The sequence below is a fragment of the Pelophylax lessonae genome (genome assembly GCF_965119305.1).
Source record: "Pelophylax lessonae genome assembly, chromosome: 4".
In the NCBI taxonomy this organism is placed as follows: domain Eukaryota; kingdom Metazoa; phylum Chordata; class Amphibia; order Anura; family Ranidae; genus Pelophylax; species Pelophylax lessonae.
In genome coordinates, this window is record NC_138771.1 from 402,420,345 (window position 1) to 402,432,495 (window position 12,151).

A 12,151-nucleotide genomic window follows, 5' to 3' on the forward strand; every position below is an offset into this window, starting at 1 on the left:
ACATGCACTACTGTGTTAAACGTGCATAACACACTGAAATATACTGCAAGAAACCAGCCCTGACAAAATAAAATGACGCTAAAGTAAAAATTATTGGTCGCACCACACTCACACTGCACTGTCTCTAGATTCACACTAAACTGATATTTTACACTCACAATAGAATCACAATAGTCCACTATTGTACACTAACTGGCTAGTAGCATTGAACAGAGCCCTGTTCTATCTCTCTCCACACCAATATCGCTATCACTGCAAATGGTTGTTATGGGAAGAATATTTCTATACTGTGGGGTGGGACTAAGAGCAATTATCCATGATTGCATAGAGTCATCCTGACAGTGTCCACTCTTGGCTTTGACAGTGCTACGTGTCCTGATTAGGCAAAGCTTTCATTGCTTCAGCCAGTCACGACTTCCAATGCACTGTGAAGCAGCACGAACGGTCGAACGCCCCGACGAATTTGGATGTTCGCTGAACGGGCAAAAGGCCAATGTTCGCCCAACACTAATGACAGACAGTCAAAGTCCTTCTAAAGGCTGAATATGGCCCATATGAAGAAGACTTCAGAGTGGGCCCTTATCAGTATGCATTCAGACAGAACCAAACCACTGCAAATTATATCTCATTAGTTATTCACCTGGCTCTTACTCATTTGAAGAATAAGGACTCTTATGTTAGATTGCATTTTTTTTGGATTTTAGTTCCATTTTCAATACTATTATTCCACAAACCCTGATAAATAAAATAACACTACTTGGAATGAGCTAAATTTTGTGCAACTGGGTACTGGAGTTTTTAAAAAATATGCCCCAGTCAGTAAGAATTCACAATATTTTATCCACTTTTCCTTCCTTTTAAATATGGTAATACTCGTGCATGGTGGATATGTCATCAACAAACATAGATGGAGGTCCCGACCATATATAGGGAGGAAAGGGCTCAAATAGTGAAGTATTGTAAAATCTTTTTATTAATGCATAAGAAACAATACTCACAAACAGAGGTAGATCATAAGCAGGTAATAGCAGTAGCGTGTAATTTCCGGCTATTGGAATGTATAGCGTTCTGGAAGTAAACTGCAATCTAGGAAACAAGCGGTTCCATAGATCCGCTGCATTCACATAGGGAGGGGGTCCGGGATCTGGGGGGGCCCCCTTGTTAAAGGGGGCTTCCAGATTCTGATGAGCCCCCTGCCCGCAGACCCCCACAACCACAGGCCAGGGTTGTGGGGAAGAGGCCCTTGTCCCAAAGCACCCACACCCCCCCATGTTGAGGGCGTGTGGCCTGGTATGGTACAGGGGGGATGGGGCCGCTCGCTCGTCCCCTCCCCTTTCCTGGACTGCCGGGCTGCATCCTCGGATAAGGGTCTGGTATGGATTTTGGGGGGGGCCCCATGCCGTTTTTTCGGCGTGGGGCTACCCTCAAATTCTATACCAGACCCGAAGGGCCTGGTTTGGAACCTGTGGGGGAACCCCACGCCGTTTTTTTCCCCATTTTGGTGTGGAGTTCCCCCTCAAGATTCTCACAGCTTAAGTCTCACCGCAAGTCGGATCATCCTGATCCGACTTGCGGTGCGCCTTCCATTCAAATCAATAGGCTCCCATAGGGAACCATTGATTTTGAATGGAGGCAGAGAAAACGCTGCTAAAAGCTACGTGGCCAAACGTGCAATAAGGCAAATGGAAAAAGCTACTGAAAGCACGTTTTTACAGCTGCTTTCTCCTGGCGTTAGAAGTGGCTCTGCAGCTCGTTTTTTCTGACGCCCAGTGTGCATGAGGGCTAACAGATGAAAATAAACAAGTGAGATTGGAAAATGTTTGTTTTTTATTTAGTTGCATAAAAGTTGTACATACTACTAATAATAATAATAATTGTGCGCACATAGATGTTCTCCTAAGAAAGCCAAAATCTCACTATTAATTTACAAATATTTAGGTGTGAGGTTTATTAACATTTTAGATGGACCGAGAATACTGTAGCTGTTCAATAATGAAATGAATCCTCCAAAATACAACTTGCCTAATAATTTTGCACACAGGGAATACTTGGGAGTAGTGATGAGCTTCGAATTTGAGTCAAAAGTGGCCATTCACTGGAAATTCGCACGCCATAATGCAATGCTTGTGATTGGCCAAAGCATGCACCTTGACCTGTATGCTTTGGCCAATCACAGCACAATGTCCTGTCAGAGCCATGATTGGCCAAAGCAGGATGCCTTTAGCCAATCATGGGTCACGGGCTAAGTCCACGCCCCACGCTATATAAGGCTGCTGCTTACACGGCAGCCTTTGTAGTGTGTTAGAGGACGAGATAGGAGTGAGTTTAGTCAGGTAGTTAGTGGACTGTGCCTTTTATATAGTAATAGATCAGCCAGTGTAATATATATATTTATCAGCTATTGCAGGATATATCAGATAATGGAGTATATATATTTATCAATTATTGCAGGATATATATCAGATAGTTCTGTATATATGTTTATCAGTTATTGAAGTGGTGATCGAAAGTTTGGGCACCCCAGGTAAAAATTTGTATTAATGTGCATAAAGAAGCCAAGGAAAGATGGAAAAATCTCCAAAAGGCATAAAAATTACAGATTAGACATTCTTATAATATGTCAACGAAAGTTAGATTTTATTTTCATCATTTACACTTTCAAAATAACAGAAAACAAAAAAATGGTGTCTGCAAAAGTTTGGGCACCCTGCAGAGTTAATATCTTGTACTGCCTCCTTTGGCAAGCATCACAGCTTGTAAACGCTTTTTGTAGCCAGCCAAGAGTCTTTCAATTCTTGTTTGAGGTATCTTTGCCCATTCTTCCTTACAAAAGTCTTCCAGTTCTTTGAGATTTCTGGGCTGTCTGTCACGCACTGCTCTTTTAAGGTCTATCCATAGATTTTCAATTATGTTGAGGTCAGGAGATTGTGAAGGCCATGGCAAAAACCTTCAGTTTACGCCTCTTGATGTAAACCCCCGTGGATTTCGAGGTGTGTTTAGGATCATTATCCATTTGTAGAAGCCATCCTCTCTTTAACTTTAGCTTTTTCACAGATGGCATCAAGTTACCATCCAAAATTTTCTGAAATTGTATTGAATCCATTTTTCCTTCTACTTGTGAGATGTTCCCTATGCCACTGGCTGCAATACAACCCCAAAGCATGATTGATCCACTCCCATGCTTAACAGTTGGACAGAGGTTCTTTTCATTAAATTCTGTGCCCCTTCTTCTCCAAAAGTACCTTTGCTCATTCCGGCCAAAAAGTTAAATTTTAACCTCATCGGTCCACAGAACTTGTTTCCAAAATGCATCAGGCTTGTCTATATGTTCATTTGCAAAGTTCAAACGCTGATTTTTGTGGTGAGGACGTAGAAGAGGTGATGACTCTTCTGATGACTCTTCCATGAAGACCATATTTGTACAAGTATCTCTTTATAGTGGAATAGTGTACCACAACTCCAGTGTCTGCCAGATCTTTCTGGAGGGATCCTGCTGTCAAATGTGGGTTTTGAATTGTTTTTCTCACAATCCTGCGAGCTGTTCTGTCTGATATTTTTCTTGGTCTTCCAGATCTTGCTTTAACTTCCACTGTTCCTGATGACTGCCATTTTTTAATTACATTCCGAACAGAGGATATTGACATCTGAAAACGCTTTGCTATCTTCTTATAGCCTTCTCCAGCTTTGTGAGCGTCAACTATTTTCATTTTCAGTTTTCTAGACAACTGCTTAGAAGATCCCATGGTGCTGATTGTTGAGGCAAGGTCAGATGAGTCTGGGCATTTAAAACCTTTGAGATTGACATCACCTGGTCTTCCCAGACGATGATTGAGAACAATCCATGACACTGGCAGGTCTCAGCCTTGCAAAGGGGGCAGTGCATGCTATAAATTCTGCAGGGTGCCCAAACTTTTGCAGAAGCCATTTTTTTGTTTTCTGTAATTTTGAAAGTGTCAATGATGGAAATATAATCTAACTTTTGATGATATATTATAAGAATGTCTAATCTGTAATTTGATGCCTTTTGGAGATTTTTCCATCTTTCCTTGGCTTCTTTATGCACATTAATACAGATTTTTACCTGGGGTGCCCAAACTTTCGATCACCACTGTATATCAGATAGTGCAGTATATATATTTATCAGTTATTGCAGGATATATATCAGGCAGTGCAGTATAGTGTAGGGCTGATTCTTATGTTACACAGTGTACTGCAGTCAATTTTGTGCTGTGCTGTGCTGTGATTGTAGTGGGGCTTATTGTGTGTATTGTATACAACACGTCTGTGTCACCCCACTGATACCCTTTTTTATTTCATTGATATATATATTTTTTTCTCTTCAATTTTATTATTTTTTTTTTTTGCAGGTGCTAGTGCGTCCTTTTGCGTCAGCAGCGATTTATTTTTTTTGCCCCTGTGGATCTCAGGCGCTATTCCTTCTGCTCCAGACCTAGGTGGTTTTGCTGTTGGCGCAAAAGCACTAATAATATTAATGCCACAATCGTTGTACCCCCTTGTGCATCTCAGGCGCTATTCCTTCTGCTCCAAACATGGGTGTTTTTGTTGTTGGCACACCGGCACTAATAATATTAAGGGCATAATTGCTGCCCCCCTTGTGCATCTCAGGCACTATTCCTTCTGCTCCAAACATGGGTGTTTTTGTTGTTGGCACACCAGCACTAATAATATTAAGGGCATAATTGCTGCCCCCCTTGTGCATCTCAGGCGCTATTCCTTTTGCTTCAGATGTGGGTGTTTTTGTTGTTGGTGCAACAGCACTAATAATATTAAGGGCACAATTGCTGTACCCCCTTGTGCATCTCAGGCGCAATTCCTTCTGCTCCAGACGTGGGTGTTTTTGTTGTTGGCACACCAGCACTAATAATATTAATGGCACAATTGCTGTACCCCCTTGTGCATCTCAGATGCTATTCCTTCTGCCTCAGCAGGAGTTTTCCTTTTTTTTTAGCTTTATTATTTTTTTCTTTATTATTAAAAAAATTATACTAAAAGAGTTTATTATTATTATTATTATTATTATTATTATTTTAGCAGACTATAAAGCTATAAAAATCCTCCCCAAAAATAAAAACACAATAATAAAACAGTTTATAGTGCACTAAGCACAATATTATTGCACCCAAGCATCATATTTCCATCCCACATTCTATAATAAACAGTTATAAACCCCCCTGCCCCTGAAATCCACATCATGTCCGAAAGGCCAACAAGGAGAGGCAGATGCTTACAGGCCACTAAAAGTGGGCAATCAACCTTTGTGTCCACAGTGAAAAATGCTGGCCATGGACAGTGCATCCTCTGCAGGCGGGGCACGCTTGTAATTTTTTTCCGGTGCTGGCCGTGTTATTGAGCCACAACATGCAGTTGGAGTGGATAACAAAGCCAACCTCATCCTCCTCGTCCTCTGTCACACAGGCTCATATTAGATTGGGCGCAAGATTCTGTGGCACTCATACCATATACCATACTACTATACCATCATCCCTCTCAGTGCACGTTTTTGAGAAGACATGAGGTATAGTAAGGGTAGAGATCCCAGATGAGGAGCAAGGTGAAGTATGCTTTTTTTGTCATTCAGGTACTGTTGCCAATGGATTGCATGGCAGGTCGTCCTATGTCTTGTCAAGCATGTGGTGCCCAAGTGGTTGGTGTTCTGGCCACGCTTGATCCGATTCAGAAAGTGATTGCAAAAAGCAACGCTGCGGTCTACTGTACATGTGTTGAAAAAAGCCCACACCAATGAACTTTTGGAAGTCAGCAGGGAGCTAGCAGTGCCCTGCCCCCATGGAGCTCTGTGGTGTGATGCAATAGGGTGGCTGCCCTTAAGGCTGCCCCTGGAGCACATCCTGCCTCATTGGAGTTGTGCCACCTCCTCCTCACTTTCCTCCTCTATTCTCTCAGGCACCCAAGTACAGTCAGTGACCTCATCATCCCCACCCTCCTCGTCACTAGAGCAAACTTGGCAGTATGCTGCAACTGTGGCAACATGACTGCTAGTTTCTTGTCTGTCATTGTCACCCCCTCTCTCTAGGCTCATGTTATTCTCTTCTTCAACCTGGGAACCAACGTCAGAACATTCAAATTGCTGCGCATCCTCCATCATCATGTAACTGACATTATGATCAAATAATTCAGGTGACTCCTCCATGCATGATTGTGAGGCTACGGAAGGAGTAGCTGTAGACAAGGAGCCTGTGGAACAGGCCAGAAAAGTATGTGGCTGTTTCTGGTGGTCATACTATGCCAATGCTTGGCTACCTGACATTCAACAGGAATTCAACCTGCCTACCAACCGCCTCATTTGTGGCAATGCTGCAGCCGCTGCACACACAGCAGAGGGCCATTAATGAGTACCTGTGTGAGTAAGGACAGGTTCAGGGGAGCTTGGCTTCTTTTCGCCTCACTAGTGGCTGCTGATAAAGGATTAATGCACTGTCCTGCCACCATTTGAGGAGGCAACAAGGATGGTGATCCATAACAATGCATGCATCAGTGACACTGTCCCTCTAGTCTTTCTGCTGGAGCACATGCTTTGTGGAATCATGGACAGGGAATTTGAGGCAGAACAGTGGGAGGAAGAGGAGGACTTCCTTTCTTCACAAGGCCACCTTTATGCAGATGACATTCCTGCAGGGCCACAAAACACACAGGAGGAGGAGGAGGAGGATCGTGGCAGCATGGATGAAGAGGATAACATACAGCATTCTTCAAGGGATGGTTTTCATGCCCCAGAAACCTCAGGAGTTATACGTGGCTGAGGAGAAGTTGCTCCAGACAATCTCATCCTTAGTGACACAGAGGACTCAGAATCGCATGCCTCCCCAAACTTACGCTGCATGGGCTCCCTGATTCTGCAAAGCCTGCGAAAGGACCAGAGGATTCACGGTATCAAGGAGAGGGATTATTACTGGTTGGCAACCCTTCTTGATCTGCATTACAAGGGTAAGGTTGCAGAGCTCATCCTGCCTTCACAGAGGGGGCAGAGGACACCTTGAAGAGAAATTTGTGTAACACCTTTCCAGACACTGGGAGGTTAACGTTCTCTGGACATGTTTCTAAGGCATCGTTCAGCCAAAGGAGGAGAGGTGGAGAAGGCGGCCGGCTGACCGATGCCTTTAAACAGTTCTTTAGTCCTGTTAGGTTTAGGCAACCACCGGCAGTGTCTCCATCATATGGTGCAGGATTATCTAGGGGCAAGAGCAGACTTGGAGACCTTTCCAACGGAGCATCTACTGGGTTACTTAGTCTTGAGGATGGACCACTGGGCAGAACTTGCTCAATATGAAATCGAGCTACTGGCCTGTCGTCCTTCCAGCCTGCTTTCCGAATAGTCGTTCAGTGCTGCTGGAGGTTATGTGATAGACAAAAGAGTGTGCAGGCCCTGTCCCTGTGCCCCTGTGAAAGACTAACTGTGAGGGGTTACGGTGTTTAGGCACCAGCAAAACCAAAGGCCCAATTTTTGGCACCTGTATGACAAGTACATACTGTGACGGTACGCACCGTCACTGAGAGTGAAAAAACTATGTGACAGATAAATTGATGGTTTGGACTGCTTTAGTTGGTCAGACTTCCACGCATTGTAAATTATGCTGATTTGCTCACCTATTGCTTACGGCGGGTTATCAGTATTTACACTATGATATGTGTATTTGTATCTTGTTTTAGCTTTGGTGCCGTCAGTCTGTTCTTCCAGGCTGGCTTAAGTGTAATGAGTTAATTAGCATGTTAATTGGGATTAGCCATCAGTCAGCTGTATCTATTCATGTAGTGACTGACATACTTCTCAAGTGTATAAAAGTCTGTTTCTTTTTCAATAAAGGAGTTAGTTGTTTCCAGTATACAAACTAAGTGTCAGGCTAGCTTTGTATGACAGCGGCTGGGATTTGATATCTATGTTCATGACTGTGAGGAAGCCGTATACTGACGGCAGACCACAAGTACAGTGTGGGTCTGAGATTTCGTCACACATGTGACTTCAAATTTGTATGGAATTTTTAACAGCAGGGCCCCTTCCTGCAGCCAGGAAGAGTAACTGCGTGTCAGGTAAACTCCAACAGTTTGGCTAATCAGTGAATTTGCGCATTGGCCAACTCCGGGCAAGATCAACTAAGAACGTGCGTGCGCCAATGCGCACACACGCACACGGGACGTGACGGCGCTTGGCACCAAATGGCCTATTTAGACTCAGCAATGACAGGCACTGGTTGCTGGATGATCTTCAGCTCCCTGTGTCCCTTGTGCCTTGTTTTGCCTTTATCTTGGATTTCCTGTTGCCGACCCGGATTGCTTGACCACCGACTCTTCTTGATACCTCTGGCTTTTGACCCTTTGGCTTGTCCCTGGACTTTCCCTGTTTTCTCCAGTGTCTGACCCAGCTTGGATATTGACTCCGCTTTACCAGTCTCCTGTGGGCTATCCAACTCACCTTGTTCCTGCAGCACACCTGCCTGGCTTGTCAAGTGTTCCAGATCCGCCTTGGACCTATCACCCATTGGCCTCAGCCACCATCTGGCCATCCCAGCCGGCAACCCGTGCTACTTCGGGCACAGCACTCCCTGTCTCACCTCCAGGGGTGTTCTGCACCTAGCCGCAAGGGGAGCCCTCTCTACACTCCGGCTTCGGATCAGGTACGTGACAGTATCATCCAGCCATGACAGAAGCTGAGAGAGGTGCCTCCCTGCTGGAAGCCTTATGCCAGCAAGTTGCAGCTTTAACCCAGGCTGTGAAGAATCTTCAGGAGGGTTACTTCCAACTGGAAGGTCGCCTGCAGTACCTGTCTACACCGCCTCCGGCGGCTCCTGCAGATCCATCGGCTGCAGCCTCTAACCCTGCTCCTTCAGCTTCTGGACAACCAGCTTCTACTCCTACCATGATAGCTCCTCCTCCTGAACCCAGAGTACCTCTGCCTGAACGCTTCTCTGGTGATCGAAGGAAGTTTAAATCATTTAAAAACACCTGCTCATTATATTTGGCTCTGCAACCCAGAACTTTTTCCTTGGAGGCAGTTAAAGTAGGGTTTATCATCTCCCTGCTGTCTGATGAACCCCAGTCCTGGGCCCACCATTTGCTGGAACAGAAGGATCCTACTCTGGACTCTGTTGAGGTTTTCTTTAAAGCAATGGCCCAGCTGTACGATGACCCACAACGCACAGCCACTGCCGAAGCAACACTTCATAAATTACAGCAAGGCCGACGCCCCGTGGAAGATTACACCGTAGACTTTCATAGGTGGTCTGCAGACACAGGCTGGAACGAGGCCGCCCTTTAAACATCAATATCGGCTAGGCCTGTCGGAAACTCTCAAGGATGAGTTAGCACGGGTTGAGACCCCCACCACTTTAGAGGAGCTCATTCAACTGGCCATCCAGTTAGACAGACGTTTTCGGGAACGCTGGTCCGAACGTGCTCAGTTCTTTCAGCCTGCTTGGATGCTACCCAGGGTGCCACCACCTCCTACACCTTTATCGACTGCTGCCAGCCCAATGTCACCCGAGGAGCCTATGCAGATTGGGGTGGTTCGTTCAGCCTTAACCCCTGCGGAAAGACTTCATCGCAGGCAACTGAACTTATGTCTGTTCTGTGGGTACAATGGACAATTCCTTCGTGACTGCCCAGTCAGACCAAGTAAGCCTCTTATTTCCCGTCATATGCATCTTCAGACCCCTGGGTCTTCCCCCACTCACCTGGTCCTCCTTGTTTCTTTGCAGGTGGCAGGAGGGGAGATCAAGCTGCCAGCCATTATTGACTCTGGAGCCTGCAGCTGTTTCCTGGATATCTCATTGGCAAGAGATCATCACTTACCTCTCCAGACCAAGAACCGTAAGCTAGAAATCCACCTTGCAGATGGCACGACTCCCAGATCCGGGCCCATCATCCAGGAAACCTTACCTATTCTTGCCACAACCGGCCCTGGCCATCAAGAACTTCTTCACTTTGATGTTCTTCCTTCGCCCATGTTCCCTGTAATTCTGGGAATCCCTTGGCTCCGGGCACACAACCCACTGATAGACTGGTCAACAGGGGAAGTATCTTTTAAGTCAGCATACTGCCGTCAACATTGTGTGGCTCCTGAGATCCCGCCTCCTGCTGGTTGTTTTTCTATTCAGCCTGTTTCCAATATCGGCCAAGATGTTCCCTCTCTGTACCACAACTTCCTTGATGTCTTTGATAAGAAGAAAGCGGACTCATTACCACCTCATCGTCCCTACGATTGCCCGATAGAGTTGTTACCTGGTGCCGAAATTCCTTTCGGCCGTATCTTCCCGCTCTCAGAGATTGAGCTTGAAGCCCTACGGCAATACATTGATGAGAACCTCAAGAAAGGGTTCATTCGTCCTTCCTCCTCTCCGGCCGGAGCCGGCATCTTTTTCTTAGAAAAGAAGGACCATACCCTAAGGCCTTGTGTGGATTACAGAGACTTAAATAAAATCACTATAAAGAACCGGTACCTGCTTCCTCTCGTTCCTGAGCTTTTCCAGAGATTCCGCTCCGCTCAAGTCTTCACCAAATTATATCTACGAGGTGCTTATAACTTGGTACGGATCCGTGAAGGCGACGAGTGGAAGACTGCTTTTCGACCCGTTTCGGGCACTTCGAATACCTGGTTATGCCCTTTGGGCTCTGCAATGCCCCTGCCACCTTCCAGCATCTAGTAAACTACATTTTCAGAGAATTCCTGGACAATTTCCTTATCGTTTACTTAGATGACATTTTGTTTTTTTCTGCCAACTTGGAGTCACACAGAATACACGTGCAAAAAGTATTGGCCACTCTCAGAAAACACGGGCTTTATGCAAAAGCGGAAAAATGTGAATTTGAGAAGTCATCAATACAGTTTCTAGGTCTGATCATTTCCATGGATGGAATAGCAATGGACCCTCAGAAAGTGTCTGCCATCTTGGAGTGGCCTGCTCCCACGGACAAAAAGGGTATCCAGAGGTTTGTGGGTTTCGCGAATTTCTATCGCAGATTCATTAAAGACTTTTCCCGCATCATTGCCCCTATTACTCAGATAACTCGGCAACACACCCGCTTCCTCTGGTCTTCAGAGGCTCAAGAAGCGTTTGACAAACTTAAGGCTGTGTTCACCAGTGCCCCCGTGCTACAGCATCCGGACCCGGCCTTGCCTTATGTCCATGAAGTTGATGCCTCAGAGGTAGCCACGGGAGCAATCCTCTCGCAACGCCAGGGACCTAAAGCTCTGCTCCACCCAGTAGCTTTTTTTTCTCGAAAGCTCACTCAGCCTGAGAGGAACTATGATGTAGGGGACCGAGAACTGCTGACCATCAAGGCAGCATTTGAAGAGTGGCGGTACTTGTTGGAAGGCGCAGCCCATCCAATTATGATCTTTACAGATCATAAAAATCTCGAGTATCTCAGATCTGCCAGACGCTTGAGACCGTGACAAGCCAGATGGGCCCTATTCTTTTCAAGATTTTATTTTTATCTTACGTATCGGCCAGGATCCAATAACGGGAAAGCAGACGCCCTCTCACGGATGTTCCCTGAAACTCCTATGGATGTCACCCCTAGCACAATTTTGTCTGCCCAAAATTTTCTGTTAATCCAGCCGGATCTCAGGACCACCCTTGAACGGGCCTCTGCCCAATGCACTGCCCCTGAGACTTCTACACTCCAGAAACAGGGTCATTTTTTCTTACATAAAAATAAAATTTTTGTACCTCAGGAAGCCAGACTCACGGTCCTTAAAGCATGCCATGACCACCAATTAGCCGGTCACTTTGGGGTCCGTAAGACCCTGGAACTCATCCAACGGTCCTATTGGTGGCCGAATGTCAGACAAGACTGTAAGGAGTATGTGAGTTCCTGCACGACCTGCCTTCGGAGTAAGGGCAGCCATGTCCAAGGCTGGGGTCTATTGAGACCACTCCCTGTTCCTAAGCAACCTTGGAAAATGCTGTCCATGGACTTTATAGTGGACCTACCTTCTCCAGAGGGATTTTCTACAATCTACAATCATGGTGGTAGTAGATCGCCTATCTAAAATGGCTCACTTTGTGCCCATGGTTGGCACTCCTTCGGCCGTGGACACAGAGCATACCTTTATCAAAGAAATTGTGAGGTTACATGGTTTGCCCAGCAGCATCGTGTCTGACCGAGGAGTACAATT